We start from the raw sequence: 23,875 nt of genomic DNA on the forward strand, positions 1-23,875 counted from the left end.
GACCTTGCCCATGCTTTCCTTCCATTCCAACCACTCCTGCACAACCAAACCCTAATCAAAAGCATCATCACAATAAATCCAACCACTTAATGAAAAAGTACAAAAACATGATTTTTCAGATGCAAGTAGCTTAGATGCATGTATTTCAGTTCACTGCAAGTAATGGCACTATTGGTAGTTGTTTCATTCACAGTTTTGCATAGTTAGGGTCTAGTTAGTCAAATTAGGGTTTCCTAGGGTTTCCATGCTTTATTGGTTTTCAGTTTCCTTCTGCAATTAGACTAGTATCCTTTGAGTTAGCTTTCGTCCATCATTGATAAAGCTTCTTCTGTGAGCCTATAGAAGTTGGCTTGAGCCCTAGCGGACTTGTGCCAGCTGACCAAGTGACAGCTGCGACAAGAGCTAGTACTTGTGCATACAGCACCGTCGCTTCCAAGTTTGTACGAACTACCGGGTTGATAAAATTAAGAGACAGGAAGCTCCAGGAGTTGTAGCATTGTTGCTACAATACTGGAGCTCACCATCTTTTTGGCGCCGTTGCCGGGGAAGCGTCAGAGTATTAGTAATTGTTGCTTTTCTTCTATTTCCTTACTCTTGCCTTCTGCTGAGTAGTTTACTTCATTTCCATTCTGCAAAAGTAGATTAGCATTTCCTGCTTTCATAGATTAGCATTTCCTGCATTCATAGATTAGCATTTCCTGCTTTCATAGATTAGCATTTCCTGCTTTCATAGATTAGCATTTACTTTCTGCAAGCGTAGACTAGCATTTCCTTTCTGCAATTTCATTTGAGCAAAGTAGATTAGTTCTTTCCTGCTTTCAGTTAATTTTGCATCTTTCATAGTTGTAGATCAATCTGTCTTAGTTTTGCAGGTACCAAAAGAAAATCAAAGCAAAAGCAAGCAAAAAGAAAAAGAAAGTCTTTTCCATTTCATGCCTCGTAGGAACCAAGATAGATCAGGCAAATTCCTACCAAACACCCCCACCACATCACTGAGTCACCCTTCTCTCTTCTTTGGTGACAATGACCCAGAAGAACGTATAGGTGAACAACCTGAGATATCCAAAGACCCTATAGTAGAAGAAGAGTTAGAGACCAATCCATCTGAAGCTATGGCTGACAATAGAAGAGAAGATGAGAGAATAGAAGGTGCCTTCCCCATCCGAGAGACCAATGGAGAGATGAAAATGAAGAACATTAGCCCCTCTGCCTTACCTCACTTCCATGGGCTGACCACTGAAGATCCAGACACCTTCCTGTTTGAGTTTGCTGTCCTTTGTTGAACCTATGACTATACTGAAGATGAGCAAAAGTTGAAACTTTTCCCTTCCACTCTCAAGGATGCAGCACTACGCTGGTTCATGGGCTTACCTGGGAATAGTATCACCACCTGGGCTCAAATGCAGCAAGCTTTCAACACCAAGTATGGGGACTACTGTAGGTCCAAGGAAACAAAGGTGGAAATCTTTCGGATGATCATGGGAAATGATGAGTCCTTAGAGGATTATGAGGAGAGGTTCCAACTAAGCTATAAGCGGGCGAGGTGCACACTTGACCCTGAATCCCTCAAGTTGGTCCTTCTCCGAGGAGTCCCTGAAGACCTCTTAGATACCCTGCACATGTTAGCTGGGGGGGACATTTACCAACTGCCTTATGAGGACATCAAGAAAATGATTAGAAACCACTCCAGGGCAGCTTGGAAACGAGGTAGAGGAAACCACCTCTCAACTACTGTCCCTTTCTCCAAACACGAACTTGCAAATCAATTAGAAGATCTTAAGAGTGAGGTGAGACAAATCATTGCCATGCAGCTTGACACATTCAGGATTCAGCAAAAGAAAGAAGAGGCTGAGAGAGCCTTGGCTGTCTTCTGCCCTAGGTGCACAAGGAGGCACCCTAAGAACGAATGTCCATTGCATTCGGTTGAAGTGTTTTTCATTTGTGAGGAGGACCATCCCACAAATCAGTGTCCAACCTTACCTGGGTTTAAAGCCATGTACCAAGGGACAGAAGCTCCCACAGAGCCTCTCTATTACCTCAACCAAAGGAGGCCATAGGGATCTAGACCTTATCAGCAGGGGATGCAAGGGGCATCTCAAGCTTATTACAGCCCCAACCAATCGACTCCTATGCCTTCCTGGGGTCCCCCTGCTCATCCTTCATGGTCCATGCCTCCTCCATGGTCTTATCCACCTCAGTACCCCTCTCAACCTACTTCTCATTCATATCACTCACATACCCAGCCACAGCCTCAATGGAATGCACCTCAGTCGGGGTGGAGGCCCCAATACAACACTCCTCCTGCTATCTTGCCTCCACCACCAGTTCAACCTCAGCCATTACCTCCTGCTCCTCCAAGGCAACCTCAAATGCCTGCTCAACCGAACCCGAACCCCAACAATAGACAGGCCCAGCAGGTATACACTGGGGAAACCTCATGCCCTACCTATGCTGTGGAGATCCAGGAGATCAATCTTCGATCTGGAAAGACTCTACCAGATCGCCAACCTCCTCCCCCAGAGGATGAGGAGGATAAACAGGAAAGTGAACCAAAGGTTATTCCACCCTTTCCTGAGAGACTAACAGCCACCACACAACCCAACCCAGAGGAGGATGAGCTTCTGGGTGAGCTCAAGCAGTTGTGTGTAAAAATACCACTTCTCCAAGCCATCAAGGATGTGCCAATATACAATAAGCTGGTTAAGGAAAAGTGTTTCAAACACCCAGGCAGACGGAAGAAAGATGCCTCAACTATCAATGTCATAGGACAACTGTCTGACCTTATGCTAGGACAAGTCATCTGCCCAAAGTACCTAGATCCTGGAAGTCCTGTAGTAGATGTTCACATCAATGGCACCATTATACCTCACACCTTGATTGATCTGGGGGCTGCCATTAATGTGATGACCAGGGATACCATGCTTAAGCTTAATCTTCAGGGTTCCTTGAGGAAGACCTTGACAGTACTGCAATTAGCAGATTGCTCCACCGTGACTCCCGAAGGGATTGTGGAGGATGTCTTGGTCTCTATTGACTCTTGGGAATACCCTGCAGACTTCCTGGTTCTGCAACCAAAGGCCAAGCTTACTGGATATCCTCTCATTCTGGGAAGGCCTTGGTTAGCTACTGCAGATGCTTACATAAGTTGTCGTGCAGGAAACATGACCATCAAAAATGGTCCCATGTCCAAGCAGCTAGTCCTATACCCTCCCGCCCAACCCTCCTTAGAGCATGACTTACCACTCTGGTTGGAAGAAGGAGAGGAAGACGAGGTGTACTCAGCACCTTTGTGCACCTTAGATACCACTAGAAGAGACCCCCCAACCGAGGATGACTTGATCGAGACCTTGATTCAGAATCCACCTTCCAGTGCACTACCCTTAGAGAAGTTGGTGGAGGACGCCCAAGCTAGCACCTTAGTGGATCTTTGTACAACCAACCCTGTTGCTCCCAGAGTCAAGAATGTGGAGTTCGGCTCTGAGAAAACATTGAAGATCAGCTCCTCCCTATCTCCTTCCCAGGAAAAGGAGCTGTGTAGTCTGTTGGCCAACCACCTAGATGCTTTTGCTTGGAGCTATAAGGAGATGAAAGGAGTCCATCCTTCGGTCTGTACCCATCATATATACATCAAAGAGGATTGTAAACCAGTTAGGCAACCTCAGAGGAGAATGAATCCAGCCCTTAAGGACATTGTTAAGGAAGAATTGCAAAAACTGTTGGATGCCGGATTCATTTACCCCATCTCAGATAGTGAATGGGTGTCCCCTCTAGTGTTGGTTCCCAAGAAAAATGGGAAATGGAGAATCTGTGTGGACTACCGAGAACTGAACAAAGCTACCAAGAAGGACCATTTCCCTCTACCTTTCATAGATCAAGTGTTGGATGGACTGGCAGGAAAGAAGTTCTTCTATTTCCTGGATGGGTTTAGCGGGTACAACCAAATCCAAATCATCCCGGAAGACCAAGATAAGACCACCTTCACTTGTCCTTGGGGTACCTTTGCCTATCGAGTCCTTCCCTTTGGGCAATGCAATGCTCCTGCTACCTTTCAGAGAGCTGTCTTGAGCATCTTCTCGGAGCTGGTCCATGATGCAGTAGAAATCTATATGGATGACTTTACTCCTTATGGGGCCAACTTCCAGGAAGCATTGTCCAACCTAGGAAAATTCCTAACCAAATGCACCGAGATGAACTTGTCCCTTAGTCCTAAGAAATGTGAATTCCTAATGACTGAAGGGACCGTGCTAGGCCATACCATTTCTTGCCAAGGATTGCAGGTGGATCCTAACAAAATTGCTCTCATCAAAAGTGTTCCACCTCCTCAAAAGGTTAGGGATGTCCGGAGTTTCTTGGGATTAGCAGGATACTACCGGAGATTCATTAAAGATTTCAGCAAGCTAGCCTCGCCATTGTTTGGCCTGTTGGCAAAAGATGTGGAGTTTAATTGGACTGACGATTGTCAGAGGGCTTTAAATGAGTTGAAGGACAAGTTGGTGTCAGCCCCAATCCTGAGAGGTCCAAACTGGGCCCTACCTTTCCACATCCACACTGATGCCTCGAACAAAGCCATAGGTGCAGCTTTAGGACAAGTTGAGCAGAAACTTCCATATGCCATTTACTTTGTTAGCAAAAACTTGTCCAAAGCTGAGCTGAATTACACTGTAACCGAGAAAGAATTCTTGGTTGTGGTCCATGCATTGAACAAGTTCCGACATTATATTACTGGTTACCAGACCTTTGTACATACTGACCATGCTGCTATTAGATATTTAATGAATAAACCAGATGTGAATGCTCGTATTATTAGATGGTTACTTTTATTGCAGCAGTTTGATTTGACCATTGTTGATAAACCAGGTAGAGAAAATGTAGTTGCTGACTTTTTATCTACATTGGATTTGTCTGCAGATGAGGATGGAACAGTGGACGACCAGATGCCTGATGAACATCTGTTTGCTATTTCAGTACTCTCTCCATGGTTTGCTGATATAGCAAACTATCTTGTTTCATCACAGTTCCCTCCACACCTGTCCTCCAGAGAGAAGAGCAGAATCATCAGAAAAAGTGCCTCATTCACTTGGATCGGGGGCAATCTGTTCAAGCTTGGCCCCGATCAGATCCTAAGGCGTTGTGTAAGGGAGGAGGAAGTCTTTGATATCCTCCTCACTTGTCATGATGGGCCTTGTGGAGGGCATTTTGCAGCAAAGAGAACTGCCTTCAAGATCCTGCAGGCATGCTACTATTGGCCCACACTTCATCAAGATGTCAGAAAATATGTCAGATAGTGTGACCAATGCCAAAGAATGGGGAAACCGACCCAAAGGGATGAGATGCCTCTCCAACCTCAAGTGACTCTTGAGCCATTTGAGAAGTGGGGCATGGACTTTGTGGGCCCAATCAACCCCTCTTCGAGGCAAAGGACTTACATCATTGTGTGTACTGACTATTTGACAGAGTGGGCAGAGACCAAAGCAATCAAAGCAGCAACAGAAGAAAAGGTGGCCGAGTTCCTAAGAGAGAACATCTTCTATAAGTTTGGTTATCCAAGAGAGCTGGTCACCGATCAAGGGAGCCAGTTCACCTCCAACCTGGTTGAAGATCTCCTAGCTCATCACAAGATCAAGCATAGGACTTCCACCCCTTATCACCCTCAAGCAAATGGGCAGGTGGAAGTCACCAATAGAGCATTAGAAGGGATCTTGACTAAGGTGGTGAGCAGCAGCAGAAAGGACTGGGCAGATCGCCTGGTTGAAGCCACATGGGCTTACAACACCACTTGGAAGACCACCACTGGCTTCACACCATATGAGCTGGTCTATGGGAAGAGAGCTTTGTTGTCCATTGAGTTTGAATACAACACTTTGAGGATGGCAGCTCAGCTGGATCTAGATCTCAGCCATGCACAACAAGAAAGGCTGCTGCAGCTGAATGGCCTGGATGAGCACCGAATGCAGGCCCTCCTTCACTCAGAAGTGGTTCAACTTCAGAGAAAGGTGTGGCATGACCAACATCTCCATGACAAGCAATTTCAGCCGGGAGATTGGGCTTTGTTGTATGACTCAAGATATAAAGATTTCAAGGGGAAGCTGAGAACCAGATGGCTAGGACCATATGCAGTGGAGAAATGCCATGACAATGGATCTGTCCTCATTCGAACCATTGATGAGGAGGCCATTCCCATGCTTGTCAATGGGCATCGTTTGAAGATCTACAGGAGACCTCTCTCAAGACAAGAGTTCATCAAAACTATGGAGAAATCTGTATTGGTCATAGAGAAGGGTTCTGCCTCTGCTTTTGGCATACCCTGAAAAAAAAATGAAAAAAAAAAAAAAAAAAAAAAAAAAAAAAAAGAAAAAAAGTAAATAAAGATCCTTGGGTGAAAACCTCTCTGAGGCGCCCAAGGCAGGTAGTAGGGGTGAAAATCTCATTGAGGCGCCCCTATTGTCTTTCAAAAAAAAAAGAGAAAAGGTGAAAAGATCCTTGAGTGAAAACCTCTCTGAGGCGCTCAGGGCAGATGGCACGGGTGAAAACCTCTTTGAGGCGCCCCTGTTATCTTTCAAAAAAAAAAGGAAAAAAAAAAGAAAAAAAGAAAACACAATAAGCAAAATATGGTAAAAATTGCATGCAGGTTGCAGATGCTCTATGGAGAAGAGGAAGCCCTTCAACTCAAAGCCAAGGGTCCTTATCATGCTCACAAGCACCTCCTCCAAGAGTACCCATGTTTTTTTAAGGTATGTGCAATTTTATCATGGTTTGAATCTTCTACAGGAAGATGTTGTCTTTCTACAGGAAGGCGCAGTCTTTCTACAGGAAGGCGCGGATTTTCTACAGGAAAGTGCAGACTTTCTACAGGAAGGCCGAACTTTCTACAGGACGCTCTGTGTTCTACAGGAAACTTCCTGTAGGAGTTTTGGATGGCCAGAATTCATCTTAAAAATAGATTTCGCGACTATGGATTGGTTTGGATGCATGCAAGCCTCTGTTGGCACCCCTGCACATTGCTGTCACCTTGCTCCACCATCCTTGTCGACATGCGACCAAGTTCCCTGCACAAACCAAGAAGATCGATGAGTTCTCGCGGGAAAGCAATATTCAAAGTCAAACAAAGGCTGGATCTCATACCGCAGGCATCGAAAAGCTCCGGGCACGTGATTGAAACGCCAGAACCTCCGTCGTGCAGCATGCACCCAAGGAGAAAGAACTGTTACGAGACCCCTCGCGGGAATCCTGTAACAGTCCAACCTGCTCGAGTGGATACCATTCACAGCACCGCCATCTGAAATGAAGCGTGGGTGCATGCAAGCAAACCATCCACTCCATCGTCGGCAGCCTGTAACCACGAGCCTCCGGGTCTGTGTAAGTCGCATGCAGCAGGTAGATCCACTCACCATCGTCCAGGAACTGAAAAATCGTGTGCAGCCACGCAGGTAAGTGTCTCAACCCTTCCTTCCATCAAATCGCATGAATCTTACTTTGAAATTGTTTGCATGGCGTAAAATTGAATGGTTGAGCGGCCATATGGCCAGTCGACTGGCCACGTCGGCTAGTTAAAGTGTAATTGGATGTTTGGGTGGCGGCCACGACAGAGAGAATGAACTGCACGCACGTGAGAACACTCTCGTCAGAAGCATGAGTTTAACAGGAAAAGACGGCGGCAAATCTGTGGGAATGAATGTGGCAGCAAGTGAATACGCAGGCGAATGATGGATGACATCGCCCAACGGTCCGGCGGGGACAGCTCATCCCCCGCGCCACGGATTGCGCCGATTCAAAATCTAATCAGCTAGATCATGCGCATGCATTCATAATCCAACACTTCAAACTCGGGTGGCTATTATGATCTCCTCTGCACTTTGATACACCGAGCTGTTGGCTACCAGAACGCCGGTAAAGCACACTTCGAGCTCGGGCCAACTACAGTCCTCCCCGAGAATTGCGCACTGCTTCTACAGGAACGCAGTTCTACAGGAGCGCAGTTCTACAGGAACGCAGTCTACAGGAACGCAGTTCTACAGGAGCGCAGTTCTACAGGAACGCAGTCTACAGGAACACAGTCATCTACAGGAAAGCGGGTGCCTCACGAAAAAAGGTGGCCAATTAAAGAGGTAACCCTGAACTCTTAATGTGACTGGTTAATAGAAGTGGCAAGACCATCGTCCACAGTCGGGTCATAAAGAGATTGGTGGAATTGTTGTTTGCTGTGCCTATGCTATTGTTCTACAGGATGTCGGTATAAGTAGACTGTGTTGAATTTTGTATGTGCATGCTCTGTCTCCCTAGACCAAATCTCTGTTGCATTTGCCACCTTTAATTAAACTGACCGTGTTCATCATGCCGGGTGGGTTTATATGACGGGAACCCACTGATTCAACTAAACTAAGGAGAAACCCGGCAGTGGTAGAGCTCTTCACCAGAGCACAATGGATGCCTTTTTGTGATAAGCTGCAGGGTTACGATGATGAAGTGGCCGAAGAATTCTTGCAGGCTCTGAAGCCTAAATCTCAGACACTGGCCACGGTGAACTTTAGAGGTCTAAGCCTCAAACTCACCCCAGAACATATCAGTCGGATCACAGAACTTCCTATGGGTCTGTCGTGGGATAAAGAGGAGAGAAAGCTGAGTCAGCAGGCAAAGAAGGAATTCTTTCCACCTGAGGAAGAATTCTCGGAGGACAAAAACGGGGTGCGAAGAACGAGCCTGTCACCACCTTGGAACGAAGTCAGTTTGAAAATAATGAAATATATCACTTGTGAAGGTCGTTTCAGCATCGTGTATGCATATCACTTTCGGCTGCTCACTGAGTTGAGGCACCGAATTGACCTTCCTGTAGAACAAAAACTGAGCATCCCTTATTACCTCCTGCAGTCTCTAATGGAATGTGCTACAAAGCTGAAAGAGGGTATACCAGATCAGATAACCCACCATGGGCTGATCAAGCTTCTTGTGGAAGATGCATTGCACTCATATAAGGTCCCCCTCTCATGGGAATCCTTCCGGAATTTAACAAAAGATGGGGACATCAAAATGTTGATCGAAGAAACGGGTTCCTCCAGCAGTGAGGAACACGAAGCAGTGGCCGAGGAACAGAGAGAAGAAGGCCAAGAGACCCCGACAACAGTACAGAAGGGAGAACAGAGGAAGAAGCATGAGGGTGGCACACCTATCCTGTCAGCAAGGGAAAAGAGGATGAAGAGCAGAATGGACAAAGCTGAGGTGGTCCACGTCAGCCCAAGTACCTCAACAGCACCTGCACCCAAAGCAAAAAGCAAAACTCAGGCAAGCAAGCAAGCGGAAGTGGAGACACCTGTGTCTACAGGAAAGCAAAAACAGGCTTCTACAGGAAGCCCGAAAACACAAACTCAGGCTTCTACAGGAAGCCCGAAAATCATTAAGGAAAAGGCTTCTACAGGAAGCCCAAAAACAAAAACAAAGGCTTCTACAGGAAGCCCGAAGATCATTGAGAAGCAGGCTTCTACAGGAAGCCCAAAAGCAAAGACCAAGGCTTCTACAGGGAGCCCAAAAATCACTGAGAAACAGGCTTCTACAGGAAGCCCGAAAACAGAGACAGAGGCTTCTACAGGAAGCCCGAAATTGCAGAAACAGGCTTCTACAGGAAGCCCCGAAAAGGTGAAACCCAAGGAGAGAAAGGTGGATATTCTGGCACGAGAGGCAGCAGCTGTATTAGCTGGCCTCAGCACGCCACCTAAGCCAAAAGGAAAGAGGAAGAGGGACACCCCTCTATACTTTAAGGCTCGAAGAAGTGTTAGGATAAAGACGGGCAAGCCACAGGCTCAATCCAGCAGCGGATTATCATCGAAGATACACCTGCTTCTCCCAAAGAAAAGTCACCCTCCAGGATCACAGCCACCTACAAGAAGGGGAGTCCAAAGAAAAATACATGGTAAGAAAGGTTAGACTTGATGACTGAACAAACACGGCTACAGGAAGCTGAAAATGTTCTACAGGATACTCTGGCCCGGCTACAGGAAACGGAAAAGAAGGAAGGAGAAGGACTCTCATCACCACCAAGGGAGGGTGAGGTAGAACCACCTGAAGAGATAGAAAGAGAACATATACCAGAACCTAGCCCTTCACCTAATCTGAATTCATACTACACCTTTTTAGAGGCGGGCAAAATCATACCGCAGAAATTTACTGTGCCTCTATTCTTTGAACTAGAGAAGGAAAGAGTCCGTTCCCACACATGGATGCAGATCGCCAAATCAAAGGGTGTGGCGGACATAGGCCCTTTACAAGATCAACTCAGAGAGGTCAGAAGTGAATTCACCATGGCTAAACATGTGGCTAATTGCCAACGTGTGCTTCTACAGGAAGAAAATCAGAAGCTAAGATTGCAGCTACAGGAGCTAAAGGCAGGGGCAGGAACATCCTCCAAGGACATCACAAATGAACAACAAGGCAACAAGGAGCTAACCACCAGCCTTGAAGGGCCAATGACACTTCTACAGGAAGCAGAGCAGCAAACAAAAGTTGAAGTGCAAGCCCTAAGAGAACAGCTGCAACTAAAGGAAGCACAATTGGCCTGCATGGCCAGTTGGGCCATGGAGGCAATTCAGTGCAGAACACCTGCAAAAGCATATGGATTGTTCTTAAAAGATCAATGGCTGCAGTTCCAAATAAATACCTTGGCACAAAGAGGTATTTCACATATCCAAAGCCCACAGCAATTTTCTGAATTGTGCAGTACTAGTTCATCTGAGGACAAAGCCAAATTAGCAGAGTTTTACCTCCACAATTTGGCTTTGCCTAATGAAGTCTCCTGGGATCCCAATGTTGCTTTGGGTGACATGCAATTGATGGCGTTCGCCTCATGGTTAAACCATGAGGATCAGAGAGCAGCTGAAGCAAAATCGGTCATGAACCGAGAAGTAAGTGAACCACTGTTCATTTGACCAGAAGTAGAGGATCCGGTGGCACTCATCTCAGCCCACCAACAGTTGGCTACAGATCCCACAGCTTCCTTGAGATTTATGAACCAACAGGCCCAGGCCATAGCCCACTTTGAAGACATGGAAAGGTTGTTGGGAGAAAGTGTTGCCCATGCATGTGCACGCAGATGGAATACCCTGGCACATAGCTTGAAAATCAGAGAGTACCACACCCCCATTCGGATGAGGGAAGCTTTGGCAAGGGTTGAGCTTTACAAGAAATCCATGCAAAGCCTCCAGGCCAGCTGGATTGGCCTTAAACTCAGCCCACCACTACTGCTAGGACTGACTGAAGGAAATACAGAGGAGGATGACAGTCAACAATGGGAAGAGGTGAACAGGAAAGCAGGGTTTCATATCCACAGAGAAGACACCACCACAGAGCCTTGGGATACAAGGGAAGCAGTGAAAGCAATGAAGGATGAATATTTGGACTAAGTTGCTCAAGGATGAGCAAATAGTTTAGCTGGGGGGTGATGATGAGCCCCAATTGTTGGTACAATTTGGGCTCATTTGGCCTACTTGCTCTGCTCAAACCATTCATTTTTTATTGCTTATGCATTCATTTCTTGGTTTATTCATGTTGTTTGTAGGAAGAAGGGTAGACATTCTATCTACGTGTCTAATGCATGATGCTTTCAGGTTTTTGGCATTTAAAGGGAGAAAAGACAACGAGAAAGGAGACAAGGAGACAATGAGGTGGCACTGCTGGTTTTTAGGAGAGGATGTCCACGGTCTTGGGGACCTTCCTCGTGATTCCCACCATAGCTCCGAGCTCCAATCCATCTCCCCACCGAGCTTAGAAGCAGCCAGCTGTTCTACAGGAACAGTAGTTATAACTGTTCTACAGGAACAACAATTATGACTGTCCTACAGGATCAGCAGTTTAAACTTCAGTTGGACAGCCGAGCTCCTAAAATCAAGGACACCTGTTGGATGATCGTTTTTGCATAAATACTGAGGCCGTAGCCTTGGATAGGAGCTTTTTGAACCTTGGTATTATTCTTGTAATTTGGAAGTACGAGCTACAGCTCGGTTTTGTAAGCCATTTTGGCATGTCATCAGACTTTCGTTTATGAATAAAGGCAGTCAGATTTTGGTTTCATTCTGAGTTTCTAAGGGAGCTATAGCTCTCAGGTTAGGGCCCAACCTGAGAGCAATAGATCTCCTCGGTGTTGTAATGTGTTTGCATTTCGTTCCAGCACTTTGAGTTTGTTTACTTTCACATGCAATTCGAATTTACAGTTTGTTAACTTAGTCTTTTTCATGAGCTTAGATAGGATTAGTTTATGGTGAATTTGTTTCAGTTGCTTAAGTTCAATAGGGGGATAGTTATAAATCATTGGAGCTCCAGCAAAAAGGTTGTAAAGGCTCACCGCCATCTCTCTTAGGGATTGGGGTGCAGTCCATAACCAACCACCAAAAAGAAATGCAGTTCTTCTCACTTCCATGCAAGCTGCAACATAGACATTTTCGTTGAAGATCCATCCATGCATTTTTGACATTGAAGCACACTTCTACATTCCACTTCCACGCATAAGTTTCATTTCTTGGTTTTCCATTGTTGTTCATAGGTTTCATGGCACAGTTATCATAGGTTAATGAATTTCTCGTTTTGGTGCACAAGTCATTTGTTTCATTTACACTGCTCCTTATCCCTCCACTTTCTTCTTCTTCTTCTTGATCTCTCCTCAAGCCCTACTCTGCCTCTGTCCAGCTCATTTACCCTCCAACTCATTCCATTATTCAATTAGCTCTATTTACTCCAACTTTCGTTGATCCCATCCTTCCAACCATCCAACCACTGCATACACTCTCCCTCCATCTGATTTCTCTGCTCCTAAGCCATCGCCAGCTCCATCTCCATCTCACCTATCTTTCCACACCTCTTCAACACTTCACCATCTTCCAAAACCTCCACGGCTAATCATCCTGTAGAATTGCACAGACTTCCTGTAGAAACCCCTGAGTTTCCTGTAGGATCCCCTGCAGACTTCCTGTAGAAACCTGCAAACTCGGTTGCTGAGCATCCGAACGTGGTAGGCTTCTGTGGACTGATGCTGGAGACCCTCTGGGACCTCCCTTAGCCATCCTGACCTTGCCCATGCTTTCCTTCCATTCCAACCGCTCCTGCACAACCAAACCCTAATCAAAAGCATCATCACAATAAATCCAACCACTTAATGAAAAAGTACAAAAACATGATTTTTCAGATGCAAGTAGCTTAGATGCATGTATTTCAGTTCACTGCAAGTAATGGCACTATTGGTAGTTTTTTCATTCATAGTTTTGCATAGTTAGGGTCTAGTTAGTCAAATTAGGGTTTCCTAGGGTTTCCATGCTTTATTGGTTTTCAGTTTCCTTCTGCAATTAGACTAGTCTCCTTTGAGTTAGCTTTCGTCCATCATTGATAAAGCTTCTTCTGTGAGCCTATAGAAGTTGGCTTGAGCCCTAGCGGACTTGTGCCAGCTGACCAAGTGACAGCTGCGACAAGAGCTAGTACTTGTGCATACAACACCGTCGCTTCCAAGTTTGTACGAACTACCGGGTTGATAAAATTAAGAGACAGGAAGCTCCAGGAGTTGTAGCATTGTTGCTACAATACTGGAGCCCACCAATAACCAAGGCCTATTTTGATCAGAGGAGATATTTACATGTTGAGGATGTGATTGAGAGACATAGATCCTTTGAAAAGCTTTAAGTTTTGTTTGACTTGTTCCCATTCTTCTTTCAAAATAACAACCCCTTCATCTAATTTATTACAAGGTTCTTACTTTTTTTCCAACTTTTCCGACATAAAACCATTTATACTTTCTAGTTCCACTTTCAGAGAGACAATGGAATCTACATCTTAATACTTTTCTTGCAATTGTTGTTCTATATGGCCTACAATGTTTCTAAGATATTTTATTTATTTTATTGCACATCTAAGTTGGCGTTGATAATTTAATTCTACTTTATTTTCTTCCATTTCAACTAAAAAAAATTATCTCACCTCTTTCAGCACGAATCCCACTTTCATTTCTCTCATAATTTATCTTTTTCCATTAAGAAAAATATTTTATTTTTTGCATTTCATCTTTTCTTATGATACTAAGGTTTGAATTTCAATTAATTAACACTATTATTTATTTTTTCATAATGATATTTATTAGCACAATTTTCTATTATTAAACATTCAATACATTTAAAAGGAAGCTTACCTTTAAATTTTCAAGTTCCCTTCTTTAGATTTCTAATGAACATGACTTTTGCTTCATCTAATTCATGACTAGAGTCATCTTGATTTTCATGCTTACTTGCTTCCTTAGCTACTTTAAATGTTTCTCCCTTTATTCCTTAATTTTCCATTTCTATCATTAGCTCACTTGAAATTAGTGTTATCTAAAGCATATCCATCCTTAATTTTTCCACATATGATAGCTCCTCAAGGGTACAAACTTTGGGACTCACTCTTAAGTGAAGCGATTTTAATATTTTTCGAACTATATAAGCTTCTTTGATATATTCACCAAGACCTATGATAGAGTTGGAAATGATCTATACTCAAAGAATATATGAAGAAATATTTTAATCATCTTTCATTTTCAAACTTTCAAACTGAGATCAAAAATTTTGTAGCTTGGCTTCCTTCACTTCCTTGTCCCCTTCATAATAAATTTTGAGTTTGTCCCATAAAATTAGTTGACTTGCAATGCAATACTTTAGCGAATTTGGTATTTGATCAACCACTCAAGATAGTGTGTTTAGTTATTCCATTAGAGATATAGAAATATTAGGCCAATAATATCATAAGTTCGAGTATTAGGAACTTGATAATATTTCTTTGTAAGTATCCATGCATCAAATCCCAAGGATATGATGTAAGTTTCCATTTTTGTCTTCAATAAAGCATAGGAGTTTCCATGAAATTGAGGAGGCTTTCATGATAATATGGTAGATTTCATCTTTGATGAGATCAAACTTATTGTAAATAATTTTTCCTAAAGAAAACTACTCTAATTGCACTTGTTAGACTAAACATTACACTAAAAGGGGGGGCGGAATCAGTGCGATGAAAAATTCAACATCTCAAAACCATTTCATCATTAATTGAATATATACTAATGCATTAAAAAATAACATATTTCATAATGGTGAATGCAACTATGCATTAAGTAATACTCATCACATTAATACATGAGAACAAAATATTTTTCATAGAAGCCCTTCGAGGATAAAACCACAAATTATTTTTCCTTTTTCAGTTTAATTACATATACTTGTAGGCACTAATCTACCACAGGTACTCACCCTTAAAATCTGCAAGCACTCACTTGTAATAGACTACAACCTAAATGAGGTACCACCCTTGAAATTGAGAAAAAACCATCTTACTATAGGACTCAACCTTGTTGAGGAATCAACCTTAGTGGAGGCACACACCTTCTTTTTCAAGCTAATGTGGACTACCTTTCAAAATATTTCTGACTAGATCCATGAGCATTACAAATAAAATAAGTCTTCAAAAAATGATTATACCACCATTACCACAACATTTTTCCTCAAGATATCATAAAATTCTCATTAAGTTGCCACCAATGTTATGATAGCTTGTTCATCAGTTAACCTATTCATCAGAACAATTTGTTCATCAATCATGTACCATAACACCGCTTTGAGATCTTGATTTATATATGCCTATGCTTATACTACTGAATGAGTTCCCTTCATAGGGATGATGTAAAAGGGTTGAGTTTATTCACATGTTATTGGACGCGTTTTACTATGGCAAGGGGATGAGTTGCACTAACAGGAGAGGGATGTATACAATCCCTTGTTTATGAAAAAACATACAATCCCATGAAGGTCAAGTTAACCCTGTAAGGGCCAAGTCTCCTCTACTAATGGAAGCTAATTTTCATCCATTTTCTATATATGTATATTTATGGGTTACAAGGAATACAACAATTATTATTTAGGAGGTCAAGTTGGTTTCTTGAGGGTTGAACAAGCTATTACATACACTTATAGTAATATAATGAATTTCTATACTAATAATACAATTGTTGGATAGAGGTTTTTGAGCGTAAAAATGATTTTTTTTCCATTGCTACAAATGAAATTCTCACTATCACTATGTTGAAGCATATAAAATTTCCATGCTTTATTTGTATACATAGTCCTTATATCAATTTATATATCAAAAATATATATCTCTTTAATCGCTCTCATTAGTGCTACTTATATTCTCTGGTTATTATATGAATGAAGTGTTGTTAATTTAAATCATTTTCATGAGCACTCTTACTATATTGTGTACGATACATTAAAATGAATAATAGAAGAACAGCTACAAAAGTGTGTAAAAAATTGTTTGATGAAAATTCTTACTAAAGATCTCATTAAAATCTTAGTCATTGGTTGGGAAATTTAAGGTACTTCCAAAGTGGTATCTGACATGAGTATGAAATAATAGTCTTTGATAGTTGTGGGGTATGATTCCATTATACTAATAACTTCATGAGTTCATAAGACAATCATTTTAGTGGGGTAACCTAAACAAGGGTGTTGTTTAGGGACATGAAGGATGTTGTTTATAAGGAAAAATTTCTTCTGAATCTTTCCTTCCCCTAGAGGAGCAAAGAAGTCAAACCTATCCAATAGGAAGGTACTAGGAAATTGAATTTAGACGAGCATACGAAGAAGGAGTTGAGAAAGAAGAAGCTTTATTTTAGCCTCCAGGAGCCTTGGGCACTAGGGCACATGTGTGTAAGAAAATACAAGGTGGGAAATTCGCAATATATTGAGGTGTACTCAAAGAGTGAAAATGATGAGGATCTAGTACTAGAGTAGGCAGAAGGCCAAAGACACCAGATATTTGAAGGTTAGACATCATAGGCCAAGGGGAAAGCCCCTATTATTTCATCCATGTCAAGATTCCCTAAGTATCATACTTTCAGGGTCAGGGGAGTTTTGGAAGGACACAAGGTGACAATCTTGATTGATGGTGAGGCTTCCCATAATTCCATATATGCATCTTTTATTGATCGAAGAGATATTCATCTGAAGGCGTTTGGTGGCTTTGTAGTTGTTATACCTGATGGCCATCAGATGGAGTACACCGTATATGTCGCCAAGCTTAATCTAACTATGGGGAATTATATAGTAAAAAATTATTTCTTGATGGTGAACGTACCTAACACCAATGTGGTGTTAGTAGTTTAGTGGCTCTATTACATTGGGACATACACTATTAACCAAAGGAATATGTAGATGGAATTCACTAATATGATGGATGGAAAGAAGGTAGTCCTGAGGCCCATGCACTAAGATCCACTAAGGATAGTTTCATCTAACAACATGGATGCAGTGTTGTGGTGGGGTGACATTGAGTTGGAAGCCAAGTGCTTCATTATAGATAGCAGATAGCTAGAATGACCTCAACATGAACCAAACGACATTCATGTACTACTCTCTAAACACCAAAACATTTTCTTTGACATTCCTCCAGGTAGACCACAAGATAGAGGTTTTGAATATGTTCATTAGAGAAATTTTGAGGTAAAAAAATTGGCCTCCCATGGAATATTATAAAATAGTAGTAGAAATAATAAAATAATATTAGATTACATCATCAAATTCTAGAGGGAAAAAGGAAAATACTACTTTTTCAACTCGTATTTTCAATTTTTTGACTACTCTTTTACTCAAATTTCAGGTGCGATCACTCATAGGATGTAGAGTTTAATTTTGCATAAAAGGTGTACCCATGATGCATACTTTTGATATACCCTTCTATAGGAAAAATAAGAAATACATGGAAAAATGTGATTGCAATCACATTTTTTCTTGTATTTCTCATTTTTTGTAGTAGCATCCATCGAGAGTATGCCACATGGGTACTCCTTGGATGAGGAATTGAATTATGCATCCAACAAATGCTCCTTCTTGAAATTTTAGTAAACACAAAGTGAGATAAGTTGAAAATATGAATGGAAAAAGTAGTTTTTTTAACCTTTTTACCTTTTTACTCCAAAAATGGTGAATCATCCCCCGTGGATGACACCATCACATTGAATCCTATTAGTTCTTATAAAGTTTATTTTGGTTGTGAATTTTAGTTTTGAGGCAAATTTTAGACCTCAAGCTCTCTTTAATGATAATGTTGGAGGAAGGAGTACAATTCGTCATTACCAAACCATATTGACATCCCAAGGTCTACAAATATGGTATTGAGAAGGCCATTATAAAGTTGTTGAAGTTGGGTCATATTAGGCCTAGTTCCATTCCATTCACTTCTTCAATGGTGATGGCTAAGAAGAAGGATGATACCTTGTGCATGTGAATTAGATATTGATATCCCAAGAAGATGACAATTAAAAACCAATAGCTCATCCCAATAATAGATGGGTTAATGGATGTGATAAGGTGGACCTAATATTTTTCAAAGATAGATCTTCATTTAGGATATCACCAGATCTAAATTCAATAACCATTAGGGGAATTTTGAGGTCTAAAATGGGCCTCCTAAGAAAATTGTACAATCAAATTAAACTTTTTAAGAACCAGTAGGATTCAAGGATGTCAACCATGGGAGATGATTCACCATTTTTGAAGTAAAAAAGTAAAATTATTAAAAAATAATAAAATATTAAAACTACTTTTTCAACACGTATTTTCAACTTATCTACCAAACGTTTTACTCAAATTTTAAGAGGGAGCATTCGTTGGATGCAAAATTTAATTTCTCATGCAAGGAGTACTCATGTTGCATACTTTCGAGAGACCCTGCTACATGAAAAATGAGAAATACATGAAAAAATGTCACTGCAATCACATTTTCTCATGTATTTCTCATTTTTCGTGTATCAAGGTCCATTGAAAGTATGCAACATGGGTACTCCTTGGCTGAGGAATCAAATTCTTCATCTAATGAGTGTTTCTGCTCAGAATTTGAGTAAACCCATAGGTAGATAAGATGAAAATATGAGTTGATTTTTTTTTTCCTTTTTCCTGCTAAATTTTGATGATGTAATCTAATCTTATTATATTGTTTCTAATATTATTTTATAATTTCCTTAGGATCCCCATTTGAGACCTAAAAGCTCCCCTAATGAGGATATCTCAAATATTTTCTTCAAGTGCCACTGTGGGCACTATGAGTTTCTAGCTATGTCATTTAGGCTAACAAACGCCCACAAATTTTTAGTTATAGATGGACTATGTATTCAATAAATAATTGTGGAAGTACTTGTTGGTATTCTTTAATGATATACTTCTCTTCAACAGGACTTGGGAGGAACATCTTGAACACTTGGATGAGTCATTACGAATTCTAGAGGAATAAAAACTCTACGTAAAGGAATCCAAGTGTGAGTTTGGAATCAAAATGATTCTCTTCTTAGGTCATGTGATTGAATGGAATGCGGTGCAGTTCATTAAGAGAAAATCAGGGTTATTTTTAGGTGGCCTACCTCGTAAAATGTGACTGAGTTGAATATCTTTCTCATTATTTTCACATAATATAGGAATTTTGTTAATGGGTTCTCGTAGCTAAAAATGCATTTAACATACCTCACCAAAATGGGTTCTTTCAACTATTTCGATGGAGAACACGAAACCTTTGAAAATATGGAGAGGTGATGAGTTTGTTCCCTATGCTACCATTTCCACATTTCACCCAACCATTTGCGTTGCAATGTGATGCTTCAAGTATAGGAGTAGGATTACTTTTGATCCAAAATAAATGCCCCATAGTGTTTGAGAACTAAAATACTAGAATCATGAGTGATATTATTCAATTTATGACAAATAGATGTTATACATTATGCATGCATTCACCAATTTCATATAATATATTGTGGGGAATAGGTTCAAGGTAAGGACAAATCATAATAGTCTGAGGTTCGTCAAGGAGTAGAAGGACTTGAGTGAGAGAAAAAAAAAGTGGATGAATGAATTGTAGTGCTATGGCATTGAGATTGAGTGTGTTAAGGGGGGAATATTTAGTAGCATATGCCATTTAGAGGATTCCACCCACTCTCTGAGTCATAGAGATGACAAACAATTGGAAGTCTCTACTACTGGTAGAGTATTCCAAAAACAAATTCACTTTTGAAATTTCGGAAGAGTTGATACACGATGACATATATCAAGTCTTGGATGACATAATTTACCACAAGAACTAGATCTATTTGGTACTAGAATCATAGCTTAATTATAGAATTATGTAGGAATCTCATATCTCACCTTTGGCAAGACACATTGGAAACTTGAAAACCTATAAGAAAAATAGGGAGAGGTTCACTTGAAAGGTCCTTAAGATGGATGTGTTGAGGTTTATGAGTGAATGTATTATTTACTAGTATAAAAACGTTGAGCATACTCATATGGTGGATTTTCTACAACCACTACCTATCACAAAGTATAAATTAGAGAGAAATTATATGGATTTTATCACTAGGTCACCTTATGTATAGGGTAAAGACTACATTTTTCTTTGTGGAATGTCTTACAAAGTTGACACAATTCTTTTCCATATGATCTAAATATTTAGCCCCACAGGTGGCCAAGTTTTTATTTAGGGAGGTCTTCTAACTACATGTATTGTCAAAGACCATTATGAGCAAAAAATATAGTAGATATATCGATGGCTTCTAGCAAGAGTTATTTGGACTTGTGGGGACTAAGTTGGCACCAAGCACTAGTTACAATTGGTAGATTGATGAACAGACCGACATAATCAACAAATGAATGGAGGGACACCTGACAAAGTATGTATATGAAAAATAGAAGGACTATGTCGAGTGGTTACATCTAGTGGAGCATTGTTATAACAAAAATTTCCACATGTGAATTGGTATAGTTTGCTTTAAACAATTATATGGATATGATTCCCCATCATTTGCAGATTTCATATTTGGGAATAATCATGTCCCTCTATCATAAGGATTGGTTTTAAGAGAGCCATCATATCTTATGAGTATTCAAAAACAACATGGAGTTGGCTTAGAATCAACAAAAAGTGTATTAAAAGGAGAACAAGATAGAGTGTTTCTTTGAAGTGAGAGACAATATAATGTCGTTTTCAACCCCACTGGCAGTCATTGCTCAAAATAAAGGAGGCAGAAAATTTTAAACCTAGGCTTTATGGACCATATAAAATCGCCAGATGATTTGGGGAAGGGGCCTATCAGCTTGAGCTTCCTCAAGGATGTACAATTCACATTGTCTTCCATGTCTCTTCGCTCAAAAATTCCTTGGAGTAGCATTTAGTTACTTCTGTTGAGATCCCACTTTTGGAAGAGGAAGGGAAAGTAATTTTTGTTCCAGAGGAGATTTTGGAGACTAGGGAGGAGAAGTTGAGGACTAAAACCATGAGGGAGTACCCAATGAATTTGAGGTATTTAGCTATAGAGGATGCCACTTGTGAAGGTGAAAAAGTGCTCAAACATTCGTAGCTAATGTTTCTTAAGCGTAAGTAATCTTCGCTGGGTAGGATTGTAATGCCCCCAACCACTTAGAGTCATACAATGACGTTCTTATAGCCTAATAAGTTACCATAGGCTAAGATAAGGAAAAATTTAATGAAGGTAATATGATTCACCTAGGGAAAAAATTATAAATGTTAAAGGTGTGAAAAGGAGGACGTATCCTAGGCTAATGGGAAGAAACATTGAATTTATAAAGTGAAAAGATCCTAAACTGACTTTATAAAATAAAAAAATGGAAAATGGAAAAAAAAGTGGCCACCATGTTATAAGAGGTGAAAGGTGAGGAGAGAATCCTCATTCTATCACTTTCCATTTCAGAAAAATGGATTTTGGAGGGAACATTAGGGTTTGAGAAACCCTATCTTCCATTTCTAGCTTTGTTGTTGAAACTGTACACCCTAGATGGTCTAGAGAGTAGATTTAGTATGACTTATCCATTCTAGTATCAGGGAAAGGAATATTTACAAAATGTAATGGAGATAAAAAAACTTATTAGTTGATTTTATCTTCTAACATTTTGTTTTCTATGAACTTATTTGTAGGAATTGTATGCTGAAGGAAAAGGGTCAAAGGTGAACCCTATTCTTCTGAGCCATAGGTTGTACTATTTTTGGGGGTTGAAGCACTAATTTTAAACTCATATAATGGTCACGTTTCACTCAATAATAGGTAGATATTTAATCATTTAAAGGGGGCCTAGATACTAGTGCTTATATTGTTGAATGAGTTCCCTAAAAAGGGATGAGTCACACCTAGTACAAGGGTTTAGTTTATTCTCTTATTGTTGTATGTGTTTTACTATGGAAAGTGGTCGAGTTGCACTAACTACAGAGGGTCAGATAAACTCCCTTATTGAAGAAAAAATCCTCCATTCATTGAAGGATGAGTTGATCCTGTAGGGATTGATTATCCTCTACAAATTAAGGCCAAATTTATCCATTTTCTAGCTATGTATATCTATGGTTCAAAAGGAACATTATAGATGTTGTATAAGGGGTTGATTTGGATTCTTAATGGCTGAGTGAGATATTACATCCACTTGTAGTATGAGAATGAATTTCTCTGCTAATATTGAAATTGTTGAACAGAGGATTCTGAGCCTCAGACTAAAGTTTTTTCCATTGCTACAAAGGAAATTCTCATTGTCACCATGTTGGAGCATACACAGGTTCCATGTTTTATTTGTATATATAGTCCCGATATTAGTTTTTATATCTGGAATATATATCATTTTAATTTCTCTCATTAGTGGTATTTATATTCTCTAGTTATTATATGAGTGAAGTGTTTCTAATTTAAATTATAGTCATGAGCATTCTTAAGGTACTACATGTAATAAATCAAACTAAATACGAGAAGAACATGTAAAATAGTTTGTTAACAAACTATTTTATGAAAAATCTCACTAAAATTTTCATTAAAAACTCAATTAGTGGTTGGGAAATTTTAGGTAATTTTAGAATGGTATCTTACATCCCTTGCCATGTGATCCGGTCCTAGATTCCATCGAAAAAATGAATTTAAAATCATCATGACATCATCCTTGACTTATAGTGTGCCTTGAATGGACCATGTTTCACTAAGAAACCATTCGATTAGTCAACCAAACTACCCATTCATAATACTATGTGGCACATGCCACATTATCATGCACACAAAATCTCTCACTGCCATGTGCCATTAGAGATTCCACATGTGCTTCTAGTCACACTTCTATTTCATTTGATGTGGGTTGACATCCTTTCATAAGCTTTGTTGTGTCATGCACTAATTGGATCAACATGTCTGAGGGTAAGAAATATGTGGAAGGAATTAAAGTTCATGCATATCATATCACACCCCATCATTCATTAACTCTTCAATGGTTAGGTCAGGACTAAGATGCATGGTCTTTATCTTGTTAAGTACTGTGTAAGTCCTTGTGCCATTTTCAATGGATTTCAACACAATATTATATTTTTATTTGGATATGCTTGAAATTTGACAAATTTGAAGTTTTTCATAATAAATATAGTGTTTTTTTCCTCATTATAGTTATCATCTTAAAACTGATATATATTTTTATCTAGGAATATTTTGATCACGATCGATATATTGTTGGAAATGTCCCTAACAGGAATATTGACTATTCCATCCATATCTCGATTTAAAAATCATAAATTCAACGAAAATTAAGTAGACTTTGAGTCACTTTGACACCATTTAATGTGACCTTGTCAAGATATTGAACTTATCTTGCAAAATAGTATCAAGCCATGCCATCAATAGCTTCATTTGGCTTCCGTTTTGACATTAATGACAAAGGTTGTCATCAATAAAAAAAATATGTCCAACACTTAAGAAAAATACTTGGTTACATTAAGGATAAGAGTACAAAATTTGCATGAATATATTTTCCTTTGAATTTCCTCCCAGTTCAAACCCATGTTCCTTTATTACTAAGATTTTGAC

The sequence above is a fragment of the Pinus tabuliformis genome, chromosome 3_2 (assembly GCF_031772625.1).
Source record: "Pinus tabuliformis cultivar Carrire ecotype Pingquan chromosome 3_2, CPIR1, whole genome shotgun sequence".
NCBI lineage: Eukaryota > Viridiplantae > Streptophyta > Pinopsida > Pinales > Pinaceae > Pinus > Pinus tabuliformis.